Source organism: Eubalaena glacialis, chromosome 1 (assembly GCF_028564815.1).
Source record: "Eubalaena glacialis isolate mEubGla1 chromosome 1, mEubGla1.1.hap2.+ XY, whole genome shotgun sequence".
Lineage (NCBI taxonomy): Eukaryota > Metazoa > Chordata > Mammalia > Artiodactyla > Balaenidae > Eubalaena > Eubalaena glacialis.
In genome coordinates, this window is record NC_083716.1 from 8,773,114 (window position 1) to 8,788,350 (window position 15,237).

Below are 15,237 nucleotides of genomic sequence, written 5' to 3' on the forward strand. Positions count from 1 at the left end.
ATAGAAGGAGGAGTCCTGATGAGATGAGATATCTTCTCCAGGTCTACTCTGCCTCTAGACGAGAATTTGGAGAACCTGCTCCCATGGATGAAACCTTCCCACCTTTCACATAATGGTTTTTTTTTTTAATTGAAATTAAAAAATTAAAAGTCAAATGTAAAATCTTAACTTTTAAAAGCATTTTATATGGATAGCTAGTGGGAAGCAGCCGCATAGCACAGGGAGATCAGCACAGTGCTTTGTGACCACCTAGAGGGGTGGGATAAGGAGGGTGGGAGGGAGACGCAAGAGGGAGGAGATATGGGCATATATGTATATGTATAGTTGATCCACTTTGTTATAAAGCAGAAACTAACACACCATTGTAAAGCAATTATACTCCAATAAAGATGTTAAAAAAAAAGCATTTTATAATAGTGATTTTTACAGATTCCACCTCATGCAGAGCCCTACATATTTTGTCAAATCAAGCTCCTTTGTTCTCAACTTTTTTAAAGTGGTTTATTACAGTGATAAAGAGCTTGAGTTTAGGAACCAAACAGACTTGAGTTTGAAACCTGGCCTCACTACTTACTTAGCTGTGTGACCTTGAGAAAGTTACTTGAGCCTCTGAGCCTTAATTTCCTCACCTGTAAAATGGGTGTAAGTGTCTAGGTCTTCAGAGGTGTGGTGAGAATTAAATGAGATACTCCCTGTGAAGCACTTAGCAGGTCTAGCCCCCAATGTCAGCATGATCTCTTTGGAATCCATTGGCTCATTTTTATTAAACCAAATTTTATACCTTGGGTTTTCAGATTACATGGCAATCAAGTCTTCTATGGGAGGTTTATACCTGATAGAGGAATCTAGCCTAATTCTCATATTTCAAAGTGAGGAGTTACACTCTCACAATTAATTGCACAGACAAAAATGCCCCCTGGGTAAAGTTTGTGAATTCAGTACCCCTTGGTTAATTTTCCAAGGACCTCTTTCTCCTCCCCTCGCTGGGCACCTGCACCTCATCTCCTCTTGGCTGGTGGATTTTTCTGGATGAAGTCCCACCTCCTTCATCATCCATCCCCTGAGCCCGGCCTCGAGCAGCTTTAGAAGTAAATCAGTCTTGCCTTCCCTGATCACCCAGGTCAGCTCCCCTTGAGGAGAAAGAGAGAAATCTGCCTAATGTGACGTAGATTGGAGACTCCCTCAACTCAGTCCAGGCTCACCCCTTCCCCATCCCATGAATGTCTTCATGTGCCCTGAGAGCAGATGTGGTGAGAGCATCCCAGGCAGGGGGAGCCACTTGTACAAAGGCCCTGCCTAGAAGTGGAAGACGACGGTGATTTCTACCTCAAGAGAGGCTAGGGTTCTGAGGCAAGATCTGAACTTAAAAGGTCCTGGTCCCACACTCTCTAGTTTTATTTTTTATTTTTTTAATAAAGAACCATTTTTTTTTTAGTTCTTATTTAGTATTACAAATGTTTATAAAGGACACTTAGGTCAATTCTCCTCGTGAGTATATAATTGTACAGAGTGAGGGGAACATTTTTGGACACTACGCTGCTTTATACAGATGTCTAGTCTTGGTTTTATTACCTCCTCAAAATGGAAGAGGTGGCTTTATTTGCACCACCAGAGTCCTCAGGAATGAGGCAATCCAACCCTGAAGTGATGCACTGTTTCAAAACCTCAAGTCTGTATGCAAATAAATGCAAATGTGGTACCCGTTATAGTTAAAGACCCAAGGTATGCACCCCAGGAGAGACTTACTAGCACACTGTATGTCTGTTGTGGTTCACAAGGATTGTTATGTTTAATTACAGCTTTCTACCTTAAATCAGGGAGTCCACTCCATGAAAGTGTTTGGCAGGCCTAATTCAAGAAATTCAATCTATGTGTGAAACACAAATAAGCTTTCACCTCCTGGAGCTGGTCATCAAGCCAACACTTTTGATTTCACAGCTCTTCGTTTCTCATGGTCCTGGAAATAAAAGTATCAACATCAGAAAGACCATTTGAATTTTCCCCTATTTGTGACCAGGCTGAAGATACAGTCGGGGGCACTTTGGAGCCAGAATCTTGGGTCCTAGCACTAGCTTTGTTGCTGGTGTTCAGGAAACCTAGCAGGTCCTAGCAGGATAACTCTGAGCCTCAGTTTCCTTATCTCTAAAATCAGAATAATGGGGACTTCCCTGGTGATCCAGTGGCTAAGGTTCCACAGTCCCAATGCAGGGGGCCCAGGTTCGATCCCTGGTCAGGGAACTAGATTCCACATGCCGCAACAAAGATCCTGCATGCTGCAACTAAGACCCGGTGCAGCCAAATAAATAAATAAATATTTTTTTTAAACTAAACTAAAATAAAATAAGAATAATGATCATTTTGTCTCTCATCTACAGCCTTAGAAGATGAATCATTCTTCCCTTCCCTGCTCTCCCAATCCAACTCCCCTTCCTGAAGAGGCTATGGATTGTTTTGCGATGCTTGCTATTGTGGGAACTGAAGGTCTTACGTGTGAAGTGCCTAGAACAGTACAAAGTAAGCACTAGGCACAAGAAGCCTTTGCTGTCACCATCTCCTTGCTAATTACTCCTGGTGTGTGTCCCTGGGCCTCAGCCTTGGCTGCCTTTACAGCCTGCTACACCAGGATCCATTTGCATGGCTGCCCGTAGGCAGCAGCATCTGTTTCCACGCATTCTTCAGCAGGAGAATATTCTTGCCTTTGGTGTAGAGTCGTGGTAATGATTCAGACACTCCTCTACCCTAAACAGATTGTACATTTTTCCTCAATGGAAAAGAGAATACACTATAAAATATAATGTTTCCTGAAGGGTTTGCAGATTTTCTTCCTTACAGTTAATCATGTTTTGAAGCATTTAGGAAACAAATATAATGCATCTATTTTTTCCTTAATCATGACCAAGTAAGTTCCCCCTCCAGATGGAAAAACTCTAGGTTTTTAAATTAAGACCATGATATCTGCCTACTTTTCAATGTTTCATTCAGTTTTAGAGCTGGAAGGGGCCTTGGGGAGCACCTCATTCAATGCCTTGACTTTCAGATCCAAAGAACCAGGGCCCAGAAGGATGAAGGGACCTATCTAAGGTCACATAGCATGTCAGGGACAAGGCTGAGATGGACCACAGGCTTCCAGATCCACAGTCAACTGTGCCTCATTCCTCACTGTGCTGTGAGAAAAAAAAAGCACCTTGGGAATGAGAATGAAATAAGGTCCCTTTCTGAATGTTCGTACACCACCCACAATTGGCAGGCTGGACTTTTAGTATGTTTGCAATGGTCTGACTTAATAGGTGGCTTATGTGTCAGATTGAAATGTACTCAGGGGGAAGTACTGGGGAAACCCCAAATCCCTCTGTCCACTGAAGCAGGAGTTCCACGAGATGCCAGAGGGACACCAACCCAAGCAGAGCGGTCAAACATATTAAGTCATCATATGCAGCAAGTTTCCAGATGCAGCAAGCAGTACATGGAACATCCTTATACTAAAAAACAGGGTTTGTTGTTGAGCAGAAATTCAAATGTAACCGGGCATTCTATATTTCATCTGGCAACCCTAACCAGATAGGTTTTAAAAATACAACATTCAAATATAAGTTCCAAATTGAAAGCCGCAAAGGTAGATGCTCCAAGCTGTTGTTTTGAAACCAAACTGCTTCTCACATGGGCAACTCTATGTAACGTGCTTCAGGGTGATTCTTGACAGGAATTTAATTTAATATACTCAAGGTGAAAGAGTTTCCAAAGTGACATAAGAATCCATTAAGAAACTTAAATTTCAGGTTCGCCTCTCAGTTCAATCAAAGAGCACCTCTCACGTATAGAGCAGCCCCTCTAGTCTCCCTGTCTCACTCCTGCTTCTTGGAGGCCATGTCTTTATAGCCACTTGCCCTCTACACTCTGCACCCCTCATTCAATGCTCAAAACACCATCATACTTTTAATATGCAACCAGGACCATTCTTGCTAAGGTATATGATGACTAAATACACTAGATACTCATTACTTGTGGTAGTTAACGTTCCATGAGGTCACCGTGAATACTGAATTAGCATATACTGAATCACTGCCCCAGTGGGGAATACAGTTAGGTTTCTGCAAGCCTCTGGGCACATTTTCAAGCATCAGTAAATACATAACCTTGTTTTATGTGTGTTTCTGTTTAAAGGCATATTATTTACTATATATAGTTTATTCATTAACACTGAACTTATGGCCAACAGCATTATAACTCGTGCCTGAATGAAACATCTACACACATATTTTCACTGTAAGGCACATCACAGCCTTCCTGCACTTAAGGAATACTACACAGCACTTCAGCACTAGACTTGGGGCTGTTTTAAAATCACCAACAAAAAGCACAAAAAAATGTGAAAATCATGGCACTAAATAGACTGAAAATGACACTTGTTACAAGTGACCATCGACTCCGCCAAGCTGGGCGTCGGTCCTGGGAGCAGTCCCAGAATCCCACATGTCCAGCTCCAGCTTCTTCAGTTCCAGAGCTCCCGGTCCACCCCAAAAGTTCCTGGAGCCCAGGCCACTGGCCCTGTGACTTCCCCTACGTCACGTTCTATTAACCGGAGCAAACGAAAGAAATGGATAAAGCTCAAGAAAAGAGACACAGGCAATCACAGGTAAGAATATGAGCGACAGCTACTGAGCTGTGCCCAGCTCTGTGCTAAGGGCTTCCCTCCATCTCTTCATCTAATCCTCACTCCAGCCTCATGGTGGATACAGAAAAGTGAGAAGTTACATACTTTGTCCAAGGTCACCATCGATAGTTGAGTATCAGACAGATTCCAAATTATGTTTGTCTGATTCCAAAGCCTTGCTCCAGATCAGACCTTAGCAAACTACAGCCTGTGGACCAAACCCATGCCCATTCATCTATGTATCATCTACGCTGCTTTTGAGCTACAAGGGCAGAGATGAGTGGCTACAACAGAGAACTCATGGCCCGCAGAGCCTAAATATTTACTGTCCATCTCTTCACAGGAAAAGCTTGCTGATCTCTGTTCTAGATCACTCTGAGATGCTGCCTCTCGGTGAGAAAAGCATAAAGAAATGACGCTGCGGGTGAGTTCAATAGGCTGTAACTAATCCCCATGTAGGTATCAGTCTCCCTGTTTACAAATGAGGAAACTGAGATGCAGTCATTCAAGTATTGTCCGAGGCTCCAACTCCTGAGTGACAGGATTGGGATTTGAGATCACATAGAACTTCCTCCAAAGCTAACCCTCAGGCCACCAAGATCTAGAGATGAGGCCAAGGCCTGCATGTTTGGGGCCCTGAGACTTTCACTTCTGCTTTATCTTCATACATTCGTGACAGATCTACAATGCAGGGCAGAGAGACTAATCTCTGCCTTGTACATTAATTGTTCTTAAAAGAATGCCACAATTCACAAATGCTGATTTTGATTAAAATAATCAAGATGATTTCCTACTTCCAAAATACTGACAAAATAGCTTTTTTATCTATGTAGACAAAAAAGTAAGCGAGGATTATTTAAATCAAGATTATGTACAACATGCATCCTAATTACTACACGATTACCTAGCTAAAAAGTAGATATTAGTGAATGTTGTTTTCGGCTGGCAGTCAAATCCAAATTAAGAGCATTCTAGGCTGATCTGGATCACAGATAAAATTAAATTAATGTGACTCCAAGCCAGCTCTCTATTTATAAGCAAAGCTCAACTACAAAGAGAAAAGAAACATTTTCAGATGCAAAAATATGCCTCTGAACACAAGCCAAACATGGATTTTTAATTAAAGCAACAAGATTTTTTTTTTCCTACCAATTGTTCCTTTTGGGTATCGCTAGATATGTCAGGGCTAGCCTGGAAATTGGGCCTGGGATTCTGAGGACAGCTGAAGGTCGGAAAGCAATGAGGATGGATTTTCCCAAAGTTCAACCAAAGAAGTCATATGAGATGGGAGTCTGAGCGCCCACCTTCAAAAAACTCCCTGTGTTCCAAGATGAAAGAACTCCAGGAGGAAAAGAGAAAGAAGACTTTTATTTTGAGACAAGTTATCTGACTTCCAGCTTCATCTTATTCCTCCAACCATGCCCCGGAGTGAACAGGAGAAAGAAATGATAGCCTGGCCCAATGTTCCTCTGACCCAAGAAGACCGACACCTCACAGGTCCCCAGCGTTGCTCTCCACTCTGCCTCTCATATGGATGATGGCACGGATTTCTCGGCACAAGGCAAACGGGTAACAGGAAACTGGTACCCCATTAGCAGTGGGACCATGCCCTATGGTCTGTCCTGAGGCTCCCATCTGTAATTTGACAGAGTTTTATGACCACCTGCCATGATAGAGCAAGACCCAGCACTGGATTTGAAGACAATCAGATCTGCGCCCTGGTCTCAGTTTCCACATCTGTCGAATGGGCACATCTATCTAACAGCATGGTGGCCTGGGTGAGAGGGGCTGGCAGGGAGCAGGCTGTCAGTCCATAGTAGTTCAATACAAAACACACTCTCAGAGCATCAGAATTGGAAGAGCCTTTTGAAGGCTATCTGGCCAAACCCCTCTTTTTCTAGTTAAGGAAACTGGCTTGGGAACCAACGTCACCCCTGGTGGGACGGGAACAGAACTCAGGCCGCCTGACTCCCAGCTGCCGATCCTTCCTGCCCGTCCCACCTCCTTCTCCTTTGATTGATGCTCACTGCGTCCAGTTGTCACTTCAAGTCTAGACAGGCCTGCGGGGCTTCCTGATCCCTTATAATCACATCTATCCCACAGGCTGCCCGAGCCCCTGCTCCCTTATTCAGGAGTTTAACAAATATTTACCGAGCACCCTTGGGCCCTCATTCAGAAACGTATGCTGGCAAAGAGTAAAACACCACCAGACTAGTTCAGCCAAGGAAGAAAACAGCTCCCATGCCAATGGTGACCTCTATGTGTGACGGGACACATTATGAGCCCCATCTTTAGAGGAAGAGAGTGAGATTTAGAGAGATCAAATCTCCCGCTGACTCTACTGCCCTGTCGCTGGATGTTGGCTATCAATGGTTATTCCCATCGCTGTCTCTTCCATTACCCCAGCTCCCCATCTTCCGCCACCATGACTTCCAGCTGAGTTGTCCCCTGCCCACCCCAGTTGAAAGGGGCCTCCTTCTCCTCTGACTCAGGGCACCTGTCCTTCTGTCCCTATTTAGTCTTCCAGCCCCCGCACACAGTGATTTGGGGGCTGGTGCCTCCCAGGCTCCTCTGATGATTGCATTACATGACCTTTCACCTGGGAGTAAAATGCCCAGCACCCCTCCCACCACCCACCCTCCCCCCAAGGGCAGGAAGGGGTTCTCATTCCCTTTCAATGCACAAGGAATGCCCTTCTTGGCTCCCAGCACCCCAAGGTCCCAAGACCCCAGCAGTGAGGGAGATTCATCCCCCACCCATTCACATGCACCCCCAGGACAGGCCTGTGAACTTCTCTGGAGGACCACACTGCGCTCTCCCTGCTCCGAGAATGTCTGGAAAGCTTTTGCCCCAGGACTTGGGCAGAGATAATTCAAGGGCATTGTTGCTGGGATGCTAGGGAAGAGACCCCTCTTGAGGAGCCCTCAGCCCAGCCTGAGCCACCTCCCCAGCCTCAGTCTTGCTTGACCTTCCAGAATTCCTGGAAGGAATTCCTTAATGTAATAATAATAATAATTTTCTACATTCCTTAATGTGGAAAAATATGAAATGCCATTAAATCTTCCTTTGAAATGGATGTTGTCGCATGGCTTGAGCACCCAAATCTAGCACTGGGCCCTGGAGGTGACAAAAAGACCTCTCTCTCCCCAACTTGGCTGCCTGTGTCCACCCCCTCCGATGGGGCCTTGACCCAGATAAACCAGACAAACCAAAGGCAGCCAGCTCGTCGGGAGCAGCTCTGACAGTTAACACGTTCTTCTCCACGAGGCAGATCCGCACAGCAGAGAAAGCCAGCCACACCCAAGTTCCAGCCCCAGCTCACTGCCCCCGCCCCCAAAACAGTCCTTCCAGCTCTTGTTCCTGACATCTCTATGCTTCATCGTGAGCAAGGGATCACCCTTTCTGTGTGATCTTGGACAAGCCATAACCTCTGAAGCTCAGTTTGTGCATCTGTAAAATGGAGACAATAATCCCACACCACATACTCCCCGGGACTGTTCGGGAGATCACATGCAGTTGTGCGTGTAAGGATGGTGACGGTGATGACGATGGTGATGACGATGATAATGGCAATGTTTTTGATGCCACGTGCAGCTATGGGTATGTCCATACAATTGATATAAGACCTAAGAAGGGGGCAGTCACAGGACTGGTTCCCTGGCTCAACAATGGACCCTGTGCTTCTGGGATGAAGGTCCTTGGAAAGCCAGAAAGGGCATTCTTGATATAGGAGCCATGGGGAAAATAGGAAAAGTAATGAGACCTTGTTTTGGACCCCCAGCTGGTAAAGCAAGGCCTTCCCACTCCATAGGGTTGGGGAAGGGCCCAATGTGTGCTGAATAAATGGAAGTTGTTTATACTGGGGGCAGCGTGAACCTCTTAGTTTGCTCTGGAAGCTGCCTGTGGGCTCCGTTTGGCCCCTAGGGTTGAGGGACAACCTCATGGGGTTACAGGGCTACCAGGAACCCTGCCCCTCAAGGCTTGCCATGCTCCCTGGATGTCATCGGGGCCAATCTCAGGCCTGCCTCACCTACTCTGAGTGGGGATTCTTGCCAGGTTCTGCCTTTGGGGCATGTGCTCTGATGGGCCTTCTGAATGTTCTCTGGCCTGAGGCTTGGGGCCATGTCTGCTGGGCTGTGAGGCGGTGTGGGGGGGCAGCTCATGCTGTGGGTGGAACCCAGCAATCCGTAATTTTCAAGAGCTCTCCAAACACACACCCATGAAATATCGGGAAACACCATTCTGAACGATGACCTGCCACCTAATCTAAGTGTGCTCTGTCCTGTGGCCATCCTAAATTTCTTCTGCTCCTTTATTATTCCATAACGTCTCTGATCTCCAGTGTTTCCACATAATGGTTCCCCTGCTACCCAAAACATCCATTGCTTCTCTGACCAGGAAGCCTTCCTTGACACCCACCCCCATCCCTATCAAAGTGCATTTAGGGCCCTTCCCAGGTGCTCCCCTAAGGATCTAAGGGCTGATCACCTTAGACTGTAATTGCCTGTTGGCTTGTAGGTCACTGTTTCCAGAAAGTGAGCTCCATGAGGAATGAAAGCACCACTGTAGGTCCAAACACCTGGCATTGCATCTGGCTTATAGTAGCAATCTCTACAGACCGAGTATATGAGGAAATTTGTGTCAGTAACCCCCCAACCCCCAGTACAGATCATGGCTCTACCTTCTCAGACCACACATCTCTCCCAGAGACAGAGGTTGTGCATGGCTGGCCACTCAAGGAAGTGGATATGTTTGGGGTTCTTCTCAATGGATGCTTCCATCTAAAACCAAGAGATCAGTGTGTAAGAAGGACCCCTTCCATTCTGGTCACTGTGGGGCAGTCCCCTAGCTTGGCCTCACACCTTTGGTCTTTCTAGGTTGTAAGAAGACCAAAGATCTGGCCTTCCAGCCTCTAGTGCATGAGATTTTAATTTGCTGAGGGCAGGCTTGAAAAACAGCGTGAATTCCCTTCCTTCAGTGCTCGGAGAATCAAGAGAGAAAACGTTTTCAATCTTGACAACTTCATCCCTTTGGCTGGTGATAGTATATGCAAACTTCTTTGCCAATTCATCTGGAATCAGGCTCTTTCAAGCATCAAACCAGACCAGAAAGCTATAAAATGAATACAGATCTCTGAATGACAAATTGGCATGCAATCTTTTTCCAACCCAACATCCAAGGACAGGGTTGGCTTTTGTGAGCGCGTAGCGGGGAGAGTTTGTGGTTGCTATTAATTTGAGGGTTTTGCTTTTGTTTGTTTGTTTGTTTGCTTGCTTGCTTATTTGGGGGCTAAGTTTGTTCGCTTATTGTTTTTCACTTTTCATTTTTTCCAATCACCTTTGTGAAAAAAAGGCTTGTTCTGTCATCTCCTGTCTGCAAGATCAGGCACAGCTTCTATATTTGAAGTTGGAAGACATAACGGAAATCTAGCACTTGAAAAACCTGAGTGACTTAGGCAAAGAACGGCCATTCCCATTTGTGAAAAATCTGTGGTTAGCCCAAACTTTTCAACAAGACATTACTGATTGTGAACTGAAGTCATTATACCCAAACTTATAAGCCACTGGACAAGGACTTAAAAATGAGAGACATTTCATAGGTTTTCCTCAGCCCCACCTTTCACAGCTGCCATCCACCAACAACTTTAAGAACAAACTTAACTTTTCTAAACAAAAATAATTTCATCATTTTGTGTGGCATTAACACCCCGCTACTTCGATATGTTATCTATATTTTTCTTGTTGACATCCAACCAATTCAGAGCTAAAAATCCATCCTCCGGTTTTTCTGTGGGTCGTAAATCATAGAAAGGTTATATTTTATGAAAGCTGAAGCTGAGAAGTAAACAGCATATTTATATCCAAAGAGTTTCATCCATTAAGCAGCAATGACAGGGCCCTGTGGGCCAGAATCTAGTTTTCTTACTTAAAAAGCTTAGTTCTTTTGTAGACTCCTGCAGGGACCTATAACAGTTGGAATTGGGTTTTTTATGCCTGTGAGGCCACCGAATGAATGTTACACTTTTCCATTATTTTCTTTTTTCTTCTGAGAAAACTAGGCTACCCGCTTATTGCCTAAAACCTACACCCCATGATCGTACTGTCGTAAAATCTGTCTTCTGCTCTTTCCTCCCACATCTTACCAACATCCCCAAACCTTGTTTAGACCTAGTGTCCTACAAGGTTATGCTGCATTTACTGAGATGTGGGAAGGCTCCCTGCGATGATTTAAGCTGATGGGTGGCATACCTGTATAAAACTTCAGCCCAAGGGGTACCTGACAGCTTTGACCTCCTCTACCTTACAAAAAATAAAAATAAAAAAGCTTAAATCTTAATATCTCCCTTGTTCATGCTTGCAAATGCCTTAAAGTCTCCATCACGAGGTGGCTGAAATAAAAAGGCATAAGTCTGGATCTTGCATTTCATATTACTGCCCACTATTAAAATGTTAGTATGACTGCCCCTTGGGCTATTAAAAGATGATGCACGTGTCCTGTCCGCAAATGGTGTAATTTGTGGTCATGAATCCAGATCTAGATCTATGCAGATAAGGATGTAAATTTCACACCACTATTACATCAGGCAAGTAAGTATAGGTTCAGATTCAGCAGAGTGATCACCCTGAAACTAGCCAAATAATCACTGACAATTAAGAAAATGAAGTATCTGAGTCTCAGTGCTCTTTTAGCCACTTCGCACATATATTTGTTCTTTTGATGTCCTGTGTGAATAGGGGTGCTTTATCTGACTGCTGATGGGCTAAACAATGTGTCTGAGTTGTAATATAGAACTCAATTTGCTGGGACTGTCATCTGAAAGGCCTGGACAATTTATCGAACACTGCAGATGAAAGAAGGAGAGGGAAAAAAAATTTTAAACTGACCACTTCTAAAATGAAGAAAATAGGACAGTAAAGGGTATTGTAATATACTTTAATCTTCCTTAATGTAGAAAAATATGAAATGCCATTAAATCTTCCTTTGAAATGGATGTTGTCGCATGGCTTGAGCACCCAAATCTAGTTAATGAATCTATTTTTAAGGCAAATAAACAGGAAAGAAGCGGTGAAGGAGTGATCTGTGCATTATACAACTAATTCAGAAGATGAAAGGAAGAAAAATTAAAGTTAAATTCACATAAATATTAGAGGTAAGGAGAATGGTTGCAGGTGTAAAAAGGGAAACCTGCATTTCCCTTTGGCTGGTGTTGGAAACAAGCAGACACTTTCTTCTCAAGAGCAAAGTCGGGGAAGATGAAAGTGTTTCAGAGGCCCCAATAATTAACATTTTAAAAGGTTTTCTTAATAAAAAATGATCCAACAATAATAGCAATTTAATCATTTCATTTGAAAAATTAAATTGATTGCAAGCGTTCATTTGTGAGGAAGTGGCATTTACAGAATTTGGATGACCTTATCCAATCAGATCTCCCCTTTAATCACTTTAAATGGAGCCAATATACAAAAAAAAAAAGCTGGAAGCAGTCGAGATTCAAAGGGCAGTAATCTGGGGAGATTAACAGTCCTCCACAAAGGGCCCACACCAATCTATTTACCCTTCCTTCTTTGTTGCAGCCAGAACATTACTAATGGAACTCAGACCATGTGACTAAGAGTCTGCTGGGGAGATGGGCTACACTGGGGAGTCTCACCGGTGTCCACATCCACCACCCATGTGGCCAAATGGCCTCGGGGGCATATATCTTCTCCTTAAAATAAAGAAACTTTTAGCAAGTTAACACAGTGCAGAGGATTAATCTTGGGCAACCTCAAATTACGAAGGATGCCAAGGCTTAATACCTATTAACTTTTAAAGCATTATAAATGACACTTTGTCCCAAGAGCAGAGTATATAAAACATTTTCCACAGACATTTTTTAATGTGATCTTCACATTGGAGCCCCTTTTCTTGTAAGAAACAGATACCCACTCTCTCCTTTCTCTGCTTTGGATGTCACATGCGCAAACAGGGACATCCCCACCGCCAGACTCCACACATTTAAGCAAACAGTGGGGAGCAACCCATCTCTCAGCATCCCAGCTCCACATTCTTAGAACCTGAAGGCCCAGCTTGTGTCTAATGTCCACTTTGGTCCAATTTACAGTCAGGGAACAGATCACATCACATAAATGTGGCCGCAAGGACATGGGGGAGATGGGGGCAATCCTCAGAGAAGGGGAGAAGAGCCTGGACGACATCTCAAAGGTACCTTTTGCCCAGAGCAGGGGAACATAAAAATTAAGAGCATGAACTCGTATACCAGAGTGCCCAGCTGTGTGACCCTGAGCAAGGGTCTTAACCCCTGCGCACCTCTGTTTCCTCACCAGTAAACTGGGGTGGTAAAGTCACCTGTCTCCTAGGGAGGGTTAATGTGGGGATTAAATGAGTTAATAGAACACTTTTCGAACCATGCCTGGCAGATAGTATAGGGGGCGTATACTTTATAACTGTTGGCTGTTATCACTGTTATCTTTGTTTGCCCCATTTCTTTACATGAGGAAACTGAACTTCAGGAAGGTTGCATGCCAGGCTCATAGTCGTAAGGGGCGGCCTCTGACATCAGTCTTCAAACTACTGCTCTGCTTATGCCCCATCAGGGCTGGACTGCGTGCACAGACACTCTGGCAGGCTAATGTTTTACACCATTCATTCATTCCTCAACAACTATGCCCTGAGTGCCGTCCCAGCTAGGGAGAGAAGGGAGGCCATGGGACAGCATCCCGCCATGCACTGGACTAGCCCACTCGTCAAAACCAAGGCCTTGGGCTTAGCCAGATCCACTCTCCCAGAAAGCCCGTTAGCTCTGGTCACTCAGGCTTGCCCCTCACCTCACCCCAACAGGCTATCCAGAGTGTTCCTTCCAGCCACATTGACTCCTCTGCCTGGAAACAGTGTAGGGACACTTAATTTCTCCATCACAGTAAGCTTCCATTGACGTGAAGCCACCACACAGGGCCTGGCATTAGTAGTTGCTCAATAAATGGTAGCCATTACTGTTCTGAAGGGAAAAACAAACAATGATGGAGCACCTACAGGCTCCGGGGAAGGATGCGGGTCCACACGTGGGGCCAGTGCTGATGCTTTCACACCAAGCCTTGGGCTCAGGCTCCAACAAGAGCCTCTTGGTGCCAAGATGACCAATAATTTTGGACTGGGCATTGGTCAGCCCAACCTCACAACACACTCTGTTGTCCAGAGAGCCGTGGACAGGGGCAGGATACCCCAAGGTTTGCTCTAGCCTGGGGCTCTTCTGGGTGCTCAGAGGGTCTTCCGATATTTAACTCAAACTAATCTTTTACTGTACATTGTTTTCTTTTATCATAACCATGTGCCTTCCAAAACAGAACACAGTGGAGACACTCCAATGCATTAACCAGGGTTGCAGCTTGTTTTTGAGCACATCTCAGAATAAATTTTCTCCTTTATTGCTGTTTAATTGATGAGTATCCTTAAATCTCAAGGTAAGCCATTTTTTATCATTTGCAAGCAAAATTTATTCACTGTATTAAAAAAATAATCTAACATGAATTGGAGCTGAGGCTGCTATAGGTTGCAAAGATAACTCATAAACTCAGATTCACAACAGTATTATGGTTCTTATTGATTGATTTTTAAATATTGTTCATTTGAACTTCTAAAATAAATTTAAACAGTCCTTTTAATCTGTTACATATGTTAGTTTTCCCAATAAAATTATATTTGAAAAAAGACTGAAAGTCTCCTAACAAATCTCTAACAACAATAATGTTGGGGGATAAGTATGTCCCAAACAGTGCGTAGAATTTTTTTAGTATTTTTTTTTTTTTACCATTTTTAGTAATTTTAGTATTGGTTGTTTATATGAAATTCACATTTATCGGGCCATTCTATATTTTACCTGGCATCTCTACCCCATATCCAAACCAACTGACTCACTATATTGGGGTATTTTTGGCTCAGTTTGGTTTGATTTGGTTGGGTTTTGTTAATGCTGGTTTAGGTTTGGTTTGTTTTTCATTGGCTTCCCTGCCAAATCTCTTACCCTGGGCAGCCCTCAGTTTTCTCACATGAATGAGACAAGTAACAGCCATCATTCTACCCACCTTGCAAAGGACGAAGACATCAGAGGATGACAAGAGGGAAGAATCCTGAAAGTGGAGCCACCAAGAGGTGACTCTCTGAACAAAGGCAAAATGGGGAGAGCGGTGGGTTTCTTGGGGGTGGCCTTTCCCCTTCTTTGATGGGAACATTGGGACACTACCCCTCTGTTTAAAAGACTATGCCGGTGCTCGCTTCGGCAGCACATGTACTAAAATTGGAACGATACAGAGAAGATTAGCATGGCCCCTGCGCAAAGAGGACACACATATTCACGAAGGGTTCCCTTTTTTTATGGTTACCAAAGCGGGGGGCGGGGAGAGGGATAAATTAGGAGTGTGGGATTAACACATACACACTACTATGTATAAAATAGATAAGCAACAAGGACCTACTGCATAGCACAGAGAACTATACTCAATATTTTGTAATAACCTATAAGGGAAAAGAATCAGAAAAAGAATAGATATAGAGAGATTTAGATAGATAGGTATAGATATGTATAACTG

The 15,237-nt window shown here is 44.1% G+C and overlaps 1 non-coding gene across 1 annotated transcript; it reads left to right on the plus strand.

Annotated features, from left to right (window-relative positions):
* Positions 1 to 14,915: 14,915 nt before the first annotated feature.
* Positions 14,916 to 15,022, plus strand: LOC133078908 (U6 spliceosomal RNA). The gene has a single exon (XR_009697970.1). It is a non-coding gene; the product is annotated as a U6 spliceosomal RNA (small nuclear RNA).
* The last annotated feature ends 215 nt before the right edge of the window (positions 15,023 to 15,237 follow it).